The sequence below is a fragment of the Bos indicus x Bos taurus genome, chromosome 2, assembly GCF_003369695.1.
Source record: "Bos indicus x Bos taurus breed Angus x Brahman F1 hybrid chromosome 2, Bos_hybrid_MaternalHap_v2.0, whole genome shotgun sequence".
In the NCBI taxonomy this organism is placed as follows: Eukaryota; Metazoa; Chordata; class Mammalia; order Artiodactyla; family Bovidae; genus Bos; species Bos indicus x Bos taurus.
In genome coordinates, this window is record NC_040077.1 from 66,771,730 (window position 1) to 66,790,799 (window position 19,070).

A 19,070-nucleotide genomic window follows, 5' to 3' on the forward strand; every position below is an offset into this window, starting at 1 on the left:
TTAGGTTGGAGTCCCCAGAAAGGAGAGCCAGAGGCAGGGAGCAGAGTAAAGTCAAGTGGAGAGAAAAAGGGAGAGTCAATAGAGAATATTTATGGAGCTGATGGTTGACCTTCAGAACCACCCTTCCAGAAAATGGTGTGAATCAGAACAGTATGGTCTCGGGAGAACAGGGTGGGAATTTATCCACTCACTCCTATTGCTCACTACTCAAAATTCTGGCTGATGGGATGTTAATTCTTCCTTGCCCTGTATTCTGGCTGCACATGGATGGGAACTGAGCAAAAATCCTTAGCTACCTGCACTTATCTGTGAAAGACGAAATACTGGGAACAGGAGGCATGAATGAGGCATGAGGCAAGGGTGTTGACATGCAATGCAGACACACCTGAAGAGGTTGTTCCGTGTCTACTCAGAGGCAGTCTTCGCAGAGGTGGCTGGGAGAAGAGCAGGTGAATCTGAGAAGGTGAATGAATGGTGCATACGAGGTTTTTAGTATGGTCTTCAGCCTAATATCTGTTTGTTTTTTAAAATCTCATTTTAATTCATCAAATTGTCTTTTCTCATTTTTTTCTAGTTTTTATTTAATTTTATTTTAAAGATTTTATTAAAGTATAGTTGATTTACAATATTGTTAGTTTTAGGTACACAATAAAGTGAATCATTTATATGTATACATATATCCATTCTTTTTTAGATTCTTCTCCCATATAGGTAATTACAACGTATTGAGTTCTCTGTGCTCTACAGTAGGTCCTTACTAGTTATTTTATATATAGTAGTGAGCATATGTCAATCCTGATCTCCCAATTTATCCGTCCCCTCTTCCTCCCTGGTAACCATAAGTTTGTTTTCTACATCTATTATTTTATTTATTTATGTTTTGTAAATTAGTTCATATGTACCATTTTTTTAAGATTCACAAATAAGCAATATCATACTATATTTATCTTTCTCTGTCTGACTTATCACTCAGTATGATTATCTTTAGGTCCATCCATGTTACTGCAAAGCATTATATATCATATGCTTAATAGTTACAACTATTTAATAGTTATAACCATTTAATATACACATTCATAGAATAATGTTTAGTATCTATTTAGAAAATGAACATAACATAGTTTCACTTTCCTATGTGCTCCATCTCCACCAGTTATCCTGTGTTGACATTTTCAAGGTTTAATTGAGTATTAATAAAATTTTTGCAATATTTCTGCATTATCTCATGATAACCATTACATATTTGTTTTCTGCATTAATGGGGAAAAATCTATTTTTGAGTTCACTGTTTTCTTTTATAGCTATATCCACTTCTCAATTCAACCCATCAAGTGAGTTTTCTATTTATTTTATTTCAACTGGAAATTAAAACCTTAAAGTAAACTCTTTTAAATGGCAACTGCCTTGCATAAACTGAGAAGAGTTGAGACAGGAGAGGTCCATCTACTCTAATAATTATGGTGATGAATGGCTAGGTGACCTCTCCTGTGCTTAGCATCCATTGACTCTGATTATGGGGGTCCCCTAGAGTGCTACCATATTAGCACAGGATTGATACAGAAGTCTGGAGCTCTGTTTTCTTATGTTTGTTTTATTATCTTCATAGTTCTTTCTAATCTCCTTTCTAAATTCCAGGGATTCCACAAAATATCTGGTTTGCTAACAGCATTCTTCAGTTTTTGGTGCTCATTTGAAGATGTGCACACACATGCTCACATGTGTGTGTGTTTGTGTTCGTAGTCTTTTTTCCCAGTGGCACCCTCTCCCTATCTCACCTCTTTCTCTCCTCCATTCTGCTTTTGCTCTCAGAATTTTTCTCATTATATAGAATTTGGAATAATAGAGTAGAACTGTATACTCAGTATATTCTGGCTCAATCTCCAGTACATTTTCTAATTAACTATATGCTTTTATTTTGTTACTCTTAGTTTTCATTAAAACATATTTTTTTTAAATGCAAGCTGGATAATTGGGTTAGTATATCTGAGTGTATTTAGTAGATGAAGGTGTGTTAGTTGCTCTATCGTGTCCGACTCTTTGAGACGCCATGAACTGTAGCCTCTGTCCATGGAATTCTCCAGGCAAGCATACTGGAGTGGGTGGTGGTAGTAGTAGTAAATAAAAGTTACTAAGTCATGTCTGACTCTTATGACCCCATGTAGCCTGCCAGGCTCCTCTGTCTATGGGATTCTCCAGGCAAGAATGCTGGAGTGGGTAGCCATTCCCTTCTCTAGGGGATCTTCAACCGAGGATCAAACCCAGGTCTCCCACATTGCAGGCAAATTCTTTACCATCTGAGCCACTAGGCCAGCATGATTTAGTGGATAATCTTTTTCATTTTCAACTGGTAAAGAATCCCCCTGTAATGTGGGAGACCTGGGTTTGAACCCTGGGTTGGGAAGATCCCCTAGAGAAGGGAAAGGCTACCCCCTCCAGTATTCTTGCCAGGAGAATTCCATGGACTGACTATACAGTCCGTATGGGGTTGCAAAGAATCGGACATGACTGAGTGACTTTCACTTTCACTTTTTAAATTTTAAACTATGTTAACCTTAGCATTTGCCCAGATACTGCCTGCCATCCTCCATTCTGCTCAGTTCCTGAATCAAAGTAATGCTTAAGTGATACATTAATAAACAGCAAAGTATTTGAACTTACCATCTTTTTAAATTATATGACTTGATAAATTGCATGTTACTGCTTAAGATAAACATTAAAAACATTTAACATTGTAGGTTAAAACTGTATTAGTCTAATCTAGAAGCCACATCACAAGTGAATATGTATTAATTTATAAATATAAATGTCTAACTCTGTCAATCATCTTACAGATTATACAGTTAGGATTGAATACCAGTTGTAATTTTTGTCACACACAAGGCTTCATGTGTACATACTTTATGTACTTACATATGTACACATTTATATCTCTACATTATTTCTTTACTAAGGGTAATTCAAGGATATTCAAAATATGAGAGAAATACAAATAAAAATATGAAAGGAACTAATATGATTATTTGCACAATGTAAATATAGAAATAGAGCATGCTTTAGGGATCTTAAGGGATCTTGGGATCCATTACTTCCACAGTTGTTCTAAAATTATAGTGTCTCTCAAATTTTGAAAGCTAGAAGTTACCTTCAACCTAAAGCAAATTATAACGGCAAAATGTTACAATAACATATGGCACTAAGAATGGATTCTAAATGGCCACCTGTTCCTAATATCTATAATTGCAACAGATAATTTTTGGGAACCTGCTGCTCAGCACTGTGTTAGCCACTAAGAGTTTGAAGATGATTAAAAGGACAAAATAACAACCAAGCACAATTCTTATTGTTGCCTTTCTCAAAAATGTTATCAAATTGAGGAGTAATAGTAGTAGTTTTGTTATTTTGTTAAACATCAGACTTCCAAATCTAAGTAAAATAAGAAACTGTCAGGGAATTCCTTGGTGGCCCAGAGGTTAGGATTCTGAGCTCTCACTCCTGAGGTCCTAGGGTGCAGTCCCTGGTGGCCAAGACGGTAAAGAATCTGCCTGCAATTCAGGAGACCTGGGTTCAGTCCCTGTGTTTGGGAAGATCCCCTGAGGAAGAGAATGGCAACCCACTCCAGTATTCTTGCCTGGAGAATTTCACGGACAGGAGCGCCTAGCGTTACAGTTCATGGGGTTGCAAAGAGTCGGACAAGACTGAGTGACCAACACACACACACACACACACACACACGGAACTAAGACCCTGCAAATAATGCATCATGGCCAAAAAAAATAAAAAAAGATTCCAACCAGGTCCAGGAATCTTAGGGATCTGTGAAAGTCATAAAGAGTATCCTCCAAACTATTCAGTCATTTCCTTATAAAAATCAGTGTTTTACTTTTAATGTCTTTGATGAGATCACAAAGACTAAAGGATCCGTACTTCCTTGCTTTTGTTGGAAGTGAATGAACTCAATCTTTACCCAGGTTAGCACAGAAATAAGGTGGTAAATGAAACTGATAAGGTTTGATGACACAGATCCAGATTCTAATTCTTGTGTCTTATCACACCCTGGTGAATTTAGGCAAATTACCTCCTTGAAAAGGAGTACATCAAGGCTGTATATTGTCACCCTGCTTATTTAACTTATATGCAGAGTACATCATGAGAAACGCTGGGCTGGAAGAAGCACAAGCTGGAATCAAGATTGCTGGGAGAAATATCAATAACCTCAGATATGCAGATGACACCACCCTTATGGCAGAAAGTGAAGAGGAACTCAAAAGCCTCTCGGTGAAAGTGAAAGATGATAGTGAAAAAGTTGGCTTAAAGCTCAACGTTCAGAAAACGAAGATCATGGCATCTGGTCCCATCACTTCATGGGAAATAGATGGGGAAACAGTGGAAACAGTGGCTGACTTTACTTTTGGGGGCTCCAAAGTCACTGCAGATGGTGATTGCAGCCATGAAATTAAAAGACACTTACTCCTTGGAAGGAAAGTTATGACCAACCTAGATAGCATATTCAAAAGCAGAGACATTACTTTGCCAACAAAGGTCCATCTAGTCAAGGCTATGGTTTTTCCAGTGGTCATGTATGGATGTGAGAGTTGGACTGTGAAGAAAGCTGAGTGCCGAAGAATTGATGTATAGTGCTCAAATTTAAATAAAACAGGATTGAACTTAATACCCTGGTAAATAGATATGTATCATCATAATCTATTAATATGTGTAAGCTCTAAAATAAACAAATACAATGAAACCCCACAGGCTCATATAAGTATAATAAGAAATATATTATGTGGTGATAAGTGATCATACATCATGCAAACGTGGCATTGCATGTATCTTTGTGTTTAGGAATATGCTTGCCAGCTATGCCACACTAGTCATCACTTCTTAACATATTCTGGTCTTAAATAGCACACAGATAAAACTAAAAAGAATTAGCCCTATCTTTGATCAATGTTCAGAACAAATATATGGCAGAGAATTATTATACAGCACACTTTTTCCAGAGGGCAATAGATTATTCACTACCATGTCAAATCATATAATTCAGCCTATTTAGATATGATAGATTACAGTAAAAAAGCATTATTTTAATAATGAGTGTAAAATAGTGTTAACTCTAATCAATCAGACATTTGTTAGCATGCTAACAACCTGATTACTGTAGTATCGGCTACCAAACAGGTAAGAGTATATGCTTATAAAAAGATAACAACATTGATTACAGTATATGGGTTCACTTATTCTAGGAACAATAAGTATAAAGATAAGTGTAGAAATAATAATTTGTTAATTAAATGTGTTTTAAAATCACAGTTGCTGACACTGGCTGCTTCTTTTCACCTCTCTGAATTTTAAATAAAAAGTGCCTTAAATAACTTAGAATTTTCTGCAATTCATTTATCAGTGCACTTAGCCTTCACCTAATAAAAATGCATTATTTGGCTTCAGCATGAAATTTCCCAGATAGTCCAAGGCAAATCTGCCAAATCTATGCCAATACTTTTCTAAGTATTTTGCAAATTAATCTTTAGAAAGGATGAAAGTTTACTTTCTTAACTTTGCAATTAAATGAATATTTTCTCTTCATAAACAGAACTTAATGAACCAATGTTTATGTAATTGTCTGTTTGCCAATTAAACACTTATCCTAGAACTCATAACTACCCTTCTTCGTCAAGGAGTCAGCAATAGAAAATTCTTTCTTTTCTGTCTTTTTTTTTCAGTAACCTTTCTTCTGCCAACTTTTCCCTTATTCTTCCTCCTAACTGTTTTTGCTCATCCTCTTTGCTTTTTACTCCTTGCTTTTTCCATTTCTCCACCCTGCTCCACTTCCAGTGGAGCAGGAAGTGAGGGCATAGTGATATCTCATAAACAGCTAAGTGGGGAACAGCAGGTGAAGGTGTAGATCAGGCAGGAGAGGGAAGCCATGATCATAAAGCTTGATCGCCTTGGTTTAAAACATTTAGAAGGTGAGATGGAGGAATTTTCCTGGCCCAGAATCTGGGAACTAAAAAAAAAAATTTCCATTAGATTTTTCTCAAATGAAGAGAAGATTACATGTTCAGATGGTTCAATGTCATTGGCAGTGATGCTGAGGAAAAGCCAGAGAGCGAAGAGCTAAAAAAAAATAGGGGCAAACTGTCTAGTTGTGCACAGGAGGGAAGTTGAGCCCAAAGTTGAGATAATGAGAGTGAATTTGAAAGAGACAGAGACTATCGAAGGAATACAACATTAAAAGAATCCCTGGAGGAGTCAGCAATCAGTTGCAGAAAGGACAGAAGTGAGTCACAGATTAGCAATGGAATGAATGCACATTTATGCGTTCTTTCCTAGCTCCTTTCCTGAAAAGCACATATATCACCGGATGGTTATCTGAACAAGAGCCCCGCTGAAGAGGGTGACAATCAGCCTAAGCCAAGCAGACAAGTAACTCTGCTACAGGGAACAGCCCTAGAAACAGGTTTTACGATTTAGCATAGATATGTCTTTTTTCTTAAAAGAAACAATCTCAGCTTATATTTTATTCATAGAAGCCATTCTTTACTCTATTGCCTTGAGTGATTTTGGCGGTGAGTAGATGTGAGAGTAGTAGCTTTAAATTCACCCGTGCCCTTGAAACAGCAGTGTGCAGTACATTCAGCATTGTTACCCTGTCGCTCTTCTGCCTGCTTTGTGGGCCTGTTATGAAACTCCTCTTTTCAGAAAATTGTATTCTGGTGCTATTATTGAATTAACATTTTACTTAAATGTACACACACACACACATATCTCTGAGAGACCATGTAAATAATCAAAGGACAGCAAAAAGGCATACTCTCTAGGAAAAAATTTTAAAATGTCTAAAATGCCCTGCTTACCTTAGTTTCAAGGGAGATGCAAGGACCTATTAATGAGGTTTACCAGGTGACTCAGTGGTAGAGAATCCGCCTGCCACTGCAGGAGATGCATATTCAGTCCCTGGGCTGGGAAGATCCCTGGAGGAGGAATGGCAACCCATTCCAATAGTCTTGCCTGGAAAATCCCATGGACAGAGGAGCCAAAAGGGCTACAGTCCATGGGGTATCAAAAGAGTCAGGCACAACCTACCGACTAAACAACAACCACCTTAGTTTCAAGGGAGATGCAGGGACTTATTAATGAGTGGACATATTATATACTAAATAGAAAGTCAAAGTATATATTTTCTTTCAGATAGAAACAGAAAGCATGATATTCCTGATTCTGCTTCCCACATTAAAGAATAATTATTTTCTGTATAAAACATAATGTTTATTTGTACACTGAATTTTAAAAGTTGTGATACATTTCTAAAAAAAAATTATGTGAGCTGTGCATCCTAACGTTAGCTGCACCTTGGAATCCTCTGGAGAATGTAAAAATACTGAAAACAGAACTCCACCCTGAGAAATTCTGATTTGTAAAATTCTCCCTAGTCAATCTCATACATAGCCAAGGTGGAAATCACTATATTAGGGCCTGCCTGTGGTTTAAAAAGTAATTTCTCTCCTACCAACATAACAATAAAATAGGATGTTGGAGGAAAGTTCCTTCTGAACTTTGTATGTGAAATCAATCTCATTCAATTTACAATTCTGTCACTGGATGATCCTGGTAATGAGTTGACCTGAGTCATCCCTTCATTGAAAGAACACAGTGCAGAAAGAGGAACAAGAACACTGGAATCAGGGATTTCCATGGGTGTTGGCCCAGCCATTTGTGGAGCTGCTGAGATGCTTTGAAAATGACTAAATCTCTGTTAATGTCAGTTTCCCCACCAATAAAGTAGAAGTGATTAAAATATATACTTAACAGCCCAGAAGCTGTTTATTTTTTTTCACATATTTACCTTTTTATTTTTTGATGAGAACTCTCTAAGCAAATTTGAATTATACAATACAATACAATGTTATCAGCCCTTCATGGGTGACTAAATCAACCCTGAATATTCATTGGAAGGACTGATGCTGAAGGTGAAGCTCCAATACTTTGGCTACCTGATATGAAGAGCTGACTTGTTAGAAAAGACCCTGATGCTGGGAAAGACTGATGGCAGGAGGAAAAGAGGGCAGCAGAGGATAAGATGGCTGGAAGGCATCACTGATTCAATGGACATGAACTTGGACAAACTCCAGGAGATGATGAGGGATAGGGAGGCCTAGAATACTGCAGTTCATGGGATTGCAAAGAGTTGCACCCAACTTGGCAACTGAACAACAACGTTATTAACTCTAGTGACCATGTTATACATTAAATCCTAAGATCTTACTGATCTTATACCTAAAATTTATACTCCTCCTTATTTCATCCACCTTCTGCCCCTGGCAACCATTTTCTAACCTCTGTTTCTATGAGTTTGGTATTTTTTTTACAAAAAATTTCCACATATAAGTGATACTATTCACTACTTGTCATTCTCTCTCTGACTTATTTCACTTAGCATAATAGCCTCAAGTTTCACCCAACATTTTCTTGTTTTGAATTCCACACAGAATTGTCAGGTATGTACTTGGAAATTATGACATCATTGTTAAGTTTCACCCAACTCTTTGCAATTGGCAGGAGTATCTTCTTTTTCATGGTGCAACAATATTCCATCACATATGTGTACCACATGTTTATTCATTTATCTGTGATGGACACTTAGATTGTTTCTATATCTTGGGTACTGTGAATAATGCGGCTATGAGCATGGGAGTACAGATACGAGAAGCTGTTTAAATTAAATGAAATAATATGTATAAAACTTGTCACATTGGAAATAATCAGCATGCAATTCCCTTTTCCTTTACTACTGAATTGTAACCTTTCATATGCTCTGGTGCTACTTTAGGATAAAATAGGCAAAATCAAGTGAAGGTGATCAAAATCAAGTCTATCTATTTATTGCCTTGTCAACAACTCTGTGGAGACTGGTACGAGGTACTTTTAAGTTTTAAGGAAGAGAAATGATTTTTTTAAATAAAACACACACAAAGCAGATATTTTTCTCTTAATATATACTGTTTAACTTAAAATAGTTGGTTATGAGAACTACGAGGTTATTACAAAGACAATGCTGCTGATGCTAAAAATAAACTCATATGCATACATGTGAAATTGTTTCTCGGAATTTAGGGCACATACGGAAGGATGACAATATAATGCAATTACAGAGTCCTGGAGATGTGGACCTAAGACAACAAGCTAGTTTCCTAACTCCCTGGTTTACCTTTCAGTGGGCTTTGCAGGTGGTGTTAGTGGTGAAGAACCCGCCTACCAATGCAGGAGACCTAAGAGACATGGGTTTGATCATTAGGTTGGGAAGACACCCTGGAGAAGGGCATGGCACCCCACTCCAGTACTCTTGCCTGGAAAATCCCATGGACGGAGGAGCCTGGTAGCCTGCAGTCCATGGGGTCACCAAGAGTTGGACACGACTGAGCGACTTCACTTTCACTTCACTTTCATGCATTGGAGCAGGAAATGGCAACCCACTCCAGTGCTCTTGCCTGGAGAATCCCAGGGACGGAGAAGCCTGGTGGGCTGCCGTCTATGGGGTCGCACAGAGTAGGACACGACTGAAGTGACTTAGCAGCAGCAGCAGCAGCAGAAGTGACTTAGCACACACATACCTTTTAGTGGAAAATATATTTTGATCAAGTAATTACATAAATAACTGGAGCAAGTAAAACACACCAGATGCAGATGGGAAGGAAGCAAATGTGGACATGGCAGGTAATGGAGGTTATCCAGGTGAGAGAGACGACAGACCCTGGACCAGCATGGGCGATGGAAACAGAGAACAGATGGTTTGTATGAACTATTTGGAAGACAGAACCAACAGGATCTACATACAAGGAGTATTTACCTCTAAACTACTTTTGTTATTATTATTTTTTTTTAATTTTAGCTGCACTAAGTCTTTGTTGCGATGCACAAGCTTTCTCTAGGTGCGGCACACAGGCTCAGTTGTTTCACAGAATGTAGGACTCCTGACCAGAGGTCTAACCTGCATCCCCTGCATTAGAAGGCAAAGTCTTAGCCACCAGCAGAGTCCCTATTTATGTACTATTTTACAGTTAAAATCAATAGGATTTGAAAGAGAAGTTTATGGGCGATAACTATATACCAGACTTAAGCAGTCACATAAATGATGCTACTATTTGATAAAATTGGGTATATACTAAACAAATCTCTCATTTGGGATGAAAGATCATATTCCAAACACTTTGTGTTTGAAATTTGTTTGAAGTATCCAAGATGAGATGCCAGGTTAACAGTTGGGAGATGTCTCAGACCCATAAAGGAGAGATATGGGAAGCAGATAGACACCTATGGGTCATCGATTTTAGATGGTAAGGTAGCAAATGAAGTGATGAGTGCAGGGGATGATATTGAGATAAAGCACCTGGTGAAAAGAGTGCACACGTTGGTGTTAAGGGCTTCCTGTGATAACACTGACTGCCAGTCATGCTAGTGCTTTGTGTACAATAGCGTGCATGTGTGCTCAGTCGTGTCTGACTCTTTGTGACCCCATGGATGGTAGTCTGCTCACCAGGCTTCTCTGTCTATGGAATTTTCCAAGCAAGAATACTGGAGTGGGTTGCCATTTCCTCCTCCAGCAAATCTTCCCAACTCAAGTATCGAACTTGAGTCTCCTGAGTCTCCTGTATTGGCAGGCTGATTATTGTACATAAGAGGGAAAGGGGGAAGCCCCTTATGTACAATAGCAGAATTTAACTCATACATCCTCTTTCTTAGAACTTGTCTGCAAGTGAAACCAAAGCTGCTCTTCAAGAAATGTTGCATATTCAGTTGACCTTGAACAACATGGGTTTGAACTACACAAGTCCACTTATATTTGGATTTTTTTGACAGTAGATACCACAGTACTACACGATCCAAGGTTGGTTCAATCCAAGAATTTGAAAGTGTGAATACAGAAAAATCCTGGGTATAGAGGAACTGCACACATGGAGGGCCAACTATAAATTATACACAGACTTTGACTGCAGGGGTTTGGTGCCCCACATTATTCAAAAGTCCACTGACTTGGAAGTCTTCAAAAGACAACCAAATTTTCCAAATGGCCCTTAGATACAGGCATTGTATAGAATGACCAAGTAAAAATCTCAGACTGAGAATTATAAAGATTGGTTATTTCTATTTAGAATCCTGTCCAGAATCCCAAGATTCTTTTTTCTGTTGTTCAGTTGTTAAGTCATGTCTGACTCTCTGCAACCCTATGGACTGCAGCATGCCAGGCTTCCCTGTCCTTCACTATCTCCTAGAGTTTGCTCAAATTCTTCTCCATTGAGTCAGTGATGCTATTTAACCATCTCATCCTCTGCTGCCTCCTTCTCCTTTTGCTTTTAATCTTTCCCAATATCAGGGTCTTTTCCAATGTGTCAGCTCTTCACATCAGGTGGCCAAAGTATTGGAGCTTCAGCTTTAGCATCAGTTCTTCCAATGAATATTCAGGGTTAATTTCCTTTAGGAGTGACTGGTTTGATATTCTTGCAGTTCAAGGGACTCTCAAGAGTCTTCTCCAACAGCACAGATCAAAAGCATCAATTCTTTGGTGCTCAGCCTTCTTGATGGTCCAACTCTCACATTCATCCATGACTACTGGAAAAACCATAGCTTTGACTATATGGACCTTTGTCAACGAAGGATTGTCCCTGCTTTTTAATGTATTGTCTAGATTTGGCATAGTTTTTCTTCCAAGGAGCAAGTGTCTTTTAATTTCATGGCTGTAGTCACTGTCTACAATGATTTTGGAGCCCAAGAAAATAAAATTTGTCACTACTTCTACTTTTCCCCCTTCTATTTGCTGTGAAGTGATGGGACTGCATGTCTAGATCTTAGTTTTTTGAATGTTGGATTTTAAGCTAGATTTTCGCTCTCCTCTTTCACCCTCATCAAGAGGCTCTTTAGTTTCTCTTTGCTTTCTAACATTAAGGTGGTATCATCTGCATATCTGAATTTGTTGATACTTCTCTCGGCAATTTTGATCAAGCTTGTGATTCATCCAGCCCAGCATTTTGCATGATATATCTGCATAAAAGTTAAATAAACAGGCTGACAATATATAGCCTTGTCTTACTCCTATCCCATTTTTGAACCAGTCAGTTGTTCTATGTCCAGTTCTATGTGTTGCTTCTTGACCTGCATACAAGTTTCTCAGGAGCCAGTAAGGTGGTCTAGTATTCCCATCTCTTTAAGAATTTTCCACAATTTGTTGTGATCCACACAAAGGCTTTCTTTTTAAGTCCCTGAAGAAATAGTTATCCATTGAGGGTTTGCTAAATAGTCTCTTTAAGAAAATTATTTTCATGGTCATCAGCTGTAGTCTGTGATCTAAAATTTAATTAGGAATTCTAAATCTCTCTTGAGTCTCTAATAATCAGTGACTATAAAGACATTTGCAGCTCACTAGTTCTGCCTATCTTACTACAGAGAAAGGAGTGAGAAAGCTCCAATGAAGGATTCTTCCTGTGTTAGGTAACTCCCTCCCTTCCATAATGTAGAGAAACATCTACTTTTTAGTTAACATTCTATTTCTATCCACCTTAGGTGGAATGGTTGAATTCTTACTATTTGAAAACAGTGAATAATTTAAAACTCTAACAAGTAAAATTTAGTCCACCTGTTCTTAAATGCAATCTCACCTTCCAGGGTCAGGTATGCTTTGATAATTTGGGTTCCTAACAGAGTGGAGGAAGCAATTAAGAGCTTTGCTTTTGTAAATCATGTTTTGTATTCAGAATCAAAAGACCCAGGTTCTCCTAGCCCGCCTAGTGCACAGGATGTACTGTGAACTGAATACAGTGGGAACAGAGAACTGTCTTCACTTCCCTAAATCCTCATCTTCCTTTATGAAAGTTTTGTCTTTTTTGTTGTTTCTGTTATTGGACTTTTGATTTTATTGTGGGCTATTTCAGGCATTCGAGTAAGAATAAAGTGATATAAAAAAAGCATTATAGTCAACATTAGGGGTCATTAAAGATTAAATTAGGAAACAATTGTTTCTGATTTTTTTAAGAAGCTGAACATGACAAAGAGTTGAAGTTCCTTTTTGTCCTCTTCACCTGTATCATTTCATGCCATTTCTCCTTCAATTTCACTATTCAAAGGTCAGTGCTCTTAAAAGAAAGGTTTTTGTTTGTTGGTAATGACTGAAGGTCTCCTGGACCCTTACCAGTTTCTGTACAGAGAGGAAATCAGAGAATGTACTAAATCTATAGAAACTGACCCTGTATATGTTAAAACCATAACAATTTTGATACATATTATACTCTACACGCTCAGTAGATAGTGAGGTATTCAAAAACTTACATATGCGGTTTGCAGTTTTTGTTACCTTTTTGAATAGTATTATACTGCATGTAAAATTTTACACTTGTTCTTTTTTTTACCGAAGTATAATTGTGTTACAATACCATGTTAGTTTCTGCTGTACAACAAAGTGAATCAACTGTATGCATATGTATATCCCCTCCCTCTTATACCTCCCCCCTTCCCTCCTCCACCCCACCCATCTAGGTCATCTCAGAGCACCAAACTGAACTCCCAGTGTACGCCTGGCTCTTAATATTTCATTTTTGAGTTTTATCTATGTTAGTAGCAGTAACTCTAATTAATATCAACTGGGGTTGGTACACACTACTCCAAAATATGACACCTTGGCATATTGAATATTTTAAGCTGAAGGAGTTTGAGAAAATAGCAGAGGCAGGAAGGTCACTCTGACTTCCCCTCCTTCCTCTGAAACCTTCTGATTCCTGGAGAAAAGGAGCATCTTTTTCTCCAAAGACAAGGTGTTGAGCAGAATCTGAACAAACTTTAAGGCTTTACTAAGTTTCCCCCCAGTTTATTCCACCTGCCTCATGTTCTTTGACCTATCATATTTCTCTGTGACTGTCAGCTCTTCACCAAGTATGCCATACTCACCATTTCTTTGACGCTTTGTTTCCTTGTGTAGGTTCCTATGTCACATGAAAACTATATTAAATAAATATGTAAGCTTTTCTTTTATTAGTCTGTCTTTATCAGTTTAATTTTCAGACCCAGCTAGGAAGTCTAAGATGGTCAAGGAAAACATTAGCTCCCCTACAGTAATATTCCATTTACAGTAATATTATAGTAATACTCTAAGGTATTATTCCATGTTCCCATAGATGAATGTGAGGTTGTTTATAGTTCTAGTATTATAAAAAAAATGAATCACTAAGCATTATTGTTCTGGTACATGCCTTCTTGTGTTTATATGTGAGAGTTTTACATATAAGATATTTATTGTTTGTTATATATTATAACATTGTTAACTTTATGTCATATTGCTAAATTGCCTTCTGAATTGGTCTTAAAAATATACACTCCCGGTAATAGTGGGAGGCCTCATTTCTTCATTTTTTGCTAACACCTAGTATTTTATTTTTTGTATGTTGGCTCAATTTTATCTCAGACTTCTGTGATTAAGTCCATGAAAAATCTTGGTACTGCCACCATTTTCATGGGTATCCTCTCCATAAACACTACAAGCTCCTTGATTCTTTTCAGATGAACAATTCTTAAACAGTTATAATACAGTGAGCCAAATACTTTGTATACTTATTAGCTGTTGTAATCTAATATATAACTATCCCTAATCAAAACAACAGGAGTAAAACTTTCCATCTGTTATATTCACCGTATATTAGCTAAATGGTGACAATTAGAATAAATGTAATTCTGATTTAATAATGAAAAGTAAGAGGATAACCCAGTCATCGATGAGACCACACCAGATTCACCATGAACTTCAAGTTGCTGTTGTTGTTTAGAGTAAGATACTCAAAATTACGTTCCTGCTTCAGTCACATACATGGTATCTTACCCCACTGGTAAACTAGGAAATTGGTCAAGGTACCAAATCCTTTTTTAGCTCCCTATATTCCCTATTTAAAATAAGTTTATTATGATTTTTGAATTAAAAAAATATATTAACAATTTTTCCAAGCACCTTAGTTAATCTTTCTAAAGGATTTTTCATATGTTGAGGCCTTAATAAAGTCACATTACCTTTCACCTTTTTAACCTAACTTGGGCTTCCATGGTGGCTCAGACTGCAAAAAATCTGCCAGCCATGCAGGAGATCTGGGTTCAATCCCTGAGTCAGGAAAATCCCCTGGAGAAAGGAATGGCTACCCACTCCAGTATCCTTGCCTGGAGAATTTCATGGGCAGAGCAGCCTGGAGGGTTACAGTCTATGGGGTAGCAGAGTTGAACATATCTGGGCAACTAACTCTTTCACTGTGTCATACTAGGGTCCCACAGTTTGGTGACCTGCCCAAACACACTGACCATGAAGAACAATCTAAATGATCAAGATTTTGTTGCCCCACTTATTTATTCTACATCTCACCTACTTCTCTATTATTTCAGGACTTTACTCCTTGATAACAAATCTGGGAAACTAATTAACCAGTACCAACAGTGGGTTAATGTCCTAGAAAATATTTACCCTAGAAAGTAGTTTTTAAGTCTCTCAAAATATTAGTCTATAAGCCTCAAACTAAGCTTATCAAATGTAGAAGGGGAACAAAAATAATATTAGACTCCAGCTTATTTTAACTCACTTAGGTACCCTTAAGAAAACTCCCATTTGATCATCCACCTGCCTCAATAAGGCCTGAGACAATCATACTCACCATTTAAATTCAAAGCCATAAGCATAGCATGCTAATGGAACCAAGGCAAATAAGTAGGTAGCAGTTTATTTTTAATGGCTATTAAATATTGTTAAATTGTAATGAAACGTTTAAGAAAATATATGTGATATTCAAATGAACACCAAATGATTTCATTTCACACTAGTCAATATTAAATTAACTCCATATTACATGAAAATGTTGTACTTCACTGAAATAAGCAATAAAAGAAAATTATGCTCTAACCCACAAACATGTTATGGTTGGAAATTTGTTATTAAAAAAGAATAGGGCTAATATTGTAGAACTATTTTAAAGTCATTTATTTTTTAAATAATTAAGGGAAAATAACCACACCGGTAGTTCCATTATGTGTTTTAAATCAATGAATCAATGAAATGCACTAAAATGTTGGCAGGCATAAACAAATTGCTGTTGTGCCATCCAAGGCCTACTAAAAGTTATGTAAGTAGTATAACAAAAATCTAAAAAACATAACATTTAACACTGAAAGTGAAATGAAAGTGTTCATAGCTGTCCAGTCGTGTCTGGACACGTGACCCCAGGTCACTTTGTGACCCCAGGCTCGTCAGTCCATGGAATTCTTCAGGCAAGAATACTGGAGTGGAGCCATTCCCTTCTCCGAGGTTCTTCTCAATGTTTCAAATTTGAAAGTTGAAATAATTAACTAAAAGAATTAATAACCTAAACAGCCATGAATGTGTAATATACACATGTAATTGGTCAACTGATATGAATATTTAAATTGTTGCAAATTATGGAGTTGAATAAAAAAGGTCCTTTTGCCTTTATACCAACTCTCATTATTTCCACATATTCATCCAAATTAACTATGCGTTTAGGAACTTCCCTGGTGATCCAGTGGTAAGACTGTGTCTTCCAATGGAGGGGGTGAAGGTTTGATCCCTGGTTAGGGGGCTCAGATCCACATAACCCATGGCCAAAATAAAACAAAACATAAAAAAAAACAGAAACAACATTGTAATAAATTCAATACTTTAAAAATACTCCACATCAAAAAACCTTCAAAAAAGATGTATTTAAATATTATAGATAAAATAATAAAGTCATAGTAAAATGCTCAGAGTAACAATAATAATTAATATACAATAATATTTTGATTAATTTCACCTCATGCTGCTGCTGCTTCTGCTAAGTCGCTTCAGTCGTGTCTGACTCTGTGCAACCCCATAGACGGCAGCCCACCAGGCTTCCCCGTCCCTGGGATTCTCCAGGCAAGAACACTGGAGTAGGTTGCCATTTCCTTCTCCAATGCAGGAAAGTGAAAAGTGAAAGTGAAGTCGTTCAGTCATGTCCGACTCTTCGCGACCCCATGGACTGCAGCCCACCAGGCTCCTCCATCCATGGGATTTTCTAGGCAAAAGTACCGGAGTGGGGTGCCATTGCTAATCATACTCAAAAGATATTTATGGGTTGTTTGATTAATGGGTGATTTTAACTTAGATTTAATCTATGATAAACTGAAAGTGATTCAGTTTGGGTGGGATTTTTTTTATTGTTCTTGTTATTTTTGCTTCATACACCAGTTCATTAAAATACACACACACTTAATTGAGTGCCTACTCTACAACATGCTGGGACACAGAAATAAGAGATCCTCCAGGACATCACAGTTTCATGTGACAAGCAAGAATGCACTGTGTGGCCTGCCTGCCATGGCACACTAGCAAAACACTATGGGATCTCAAAGGTGTGTGTGTGTGTGTTGAATTTGGGGCACCATCATTTTGTGGAGGAAGCATTATCTGGATTGAGAAAAGACTAGCATTTGACAGCTACACAAAGTGGGGATGAAGAGGGCAGTAAAAACAGCCTGGGTAATCACATAGAAGTAGCCAGAACATCATTCTTAGGAGACCACGGTCCTTAATTGAAGTGATGAGACAAGCTTAGACAGAGTGGAAGAGAAGTGGCTAAAGAGAAAAATCAAACACTGAATCAACAAAGGCCCTTGTGTCATTTTAAGGAACTGGAGCTTGATAACCAGACAGAGAGCATTCTGTGTTGAAGAATCCGCCTGCCAGTACATGAGATGCTGATTTGATCCCTAGGTCAGGAAGACCCCCTGGGAGAAGGAAATGGCAACCCACTCCAGCATTCTTAACTGGGAAAACCTATGGACAGAGGAGCCTGGCCGGCTGCAGTCCATGGGGTCTTGAAAGAGTGGGACACTCTGCAACTAAACAACAACAATCAGACAAAGAAGTCCTTAAAACACTTAAACAGGGAAACGGCATTGTCAGATTTTCACTTCATATAGCTCACCCCAGTTGCCTCATTGTTGGTGAACACTTCCTACAATTAGAAAAGTGGACACAAAAAGAAACTGTGTAATAATCTCCCAGGGCTTTACCCCTGGCTGTGGAGGGAGGAGTCAGAGTCCCCACAAAACATGGAGTACTGACCTTATTATAGTTTGACTCATGTTAAACTGCAACAGTAAGGAAAGGATGCAAATTTACTTAGTCCTTTGCTTCCCCCTCAGCTTGGAGGTAAACTCAAAGAGCTCAGGAATAGAGCTGCAAGTTTACTTTGTTGTTCAATAGCTCAGTCGTGTCTGACTCTTTGCAACACCGTAGACGTCAGCAGATCAGGCTTCCCTGCCCTTCACTATATCCCAAAGTTTGCTTCAATTTATGTCAATTGAGTTGGTGATGCCATTCAACCATCTCAGCATCCTCTGTCACCCTCTTATTTAACTTAGGGATTTAACAACAAACTATAGCCAACTTCCTATATCCAGCCCACTCTCTGTTTCTATAAACAGAGTTTGATTGAAACTCAGTCACGTTCTCATTCTTTTATGCATTTTCTATGGTTCATTTTGCACCATGACACTAGAATACTCACAAAAGAGAGCGCAGAATGTGCAAAGCCTACAATATTTACACTCTGGAGCCTGTGTAGGAAAAAAATGCCAATCCCTGATTTCAGAGATCACTCAGTCCCCAAGATGTATTTTTTCCACAGAGTTCTATCTTCTTTGCTCTTTATTCTTATACTTCAGACATATCTGGGATCATTTTCCTTCTGCCTGAAGTCCAACTTTTAGATTTTTTTCTATGAAAGTCTGCCATGCTGACTGTTCTTAGCCTTGTTTGATTGAAAACATCTTTTTTCACCAACAGTCACAAAATGTTTTACACATTAAAGAGATGATTCTTCTATCATATTTGGTTGCTGTTAAGAAGTCAACTGTCAGTCTAACTATTGCTCCTTTGAAGATAATCTTTCTGTTTTGTTTGCCTCTGGCTTCTCTTAAGATTTTTCTCTTAGCTTTTTTTTTTCCTTCTAAAGTTTCAATGTAATGCAGTTAGTTGCAAGTTTCTCTTTAATTATCCTGTGTGGGATCTGTGGGAT

General features: G+C 37.7%; 1 protein-coding gene and 1 non-coding gene across 2 annotated transcripts in view; one reads left to right on the plus strand and one right to left on the minus strand.

Moving 5' to 3' along the window:
* Window positions 1-19,070, plus strand: part of DPP10 (dipeptidyl peptidase like 10) — a 1,640,795-nt gene that overhangs the window by 719,267 nt on the left and 902,458 nt on the right. The window lies entirely within an intron of this gene.
* LOC113881819 lies at window positions 8,454-8,530 on the minus strand. The gene has a single exon (XR_003508173.1). It is a non-coding gene; the product is annotated as a small nucleolar RNA SNORD121A (small nucleolar RNA).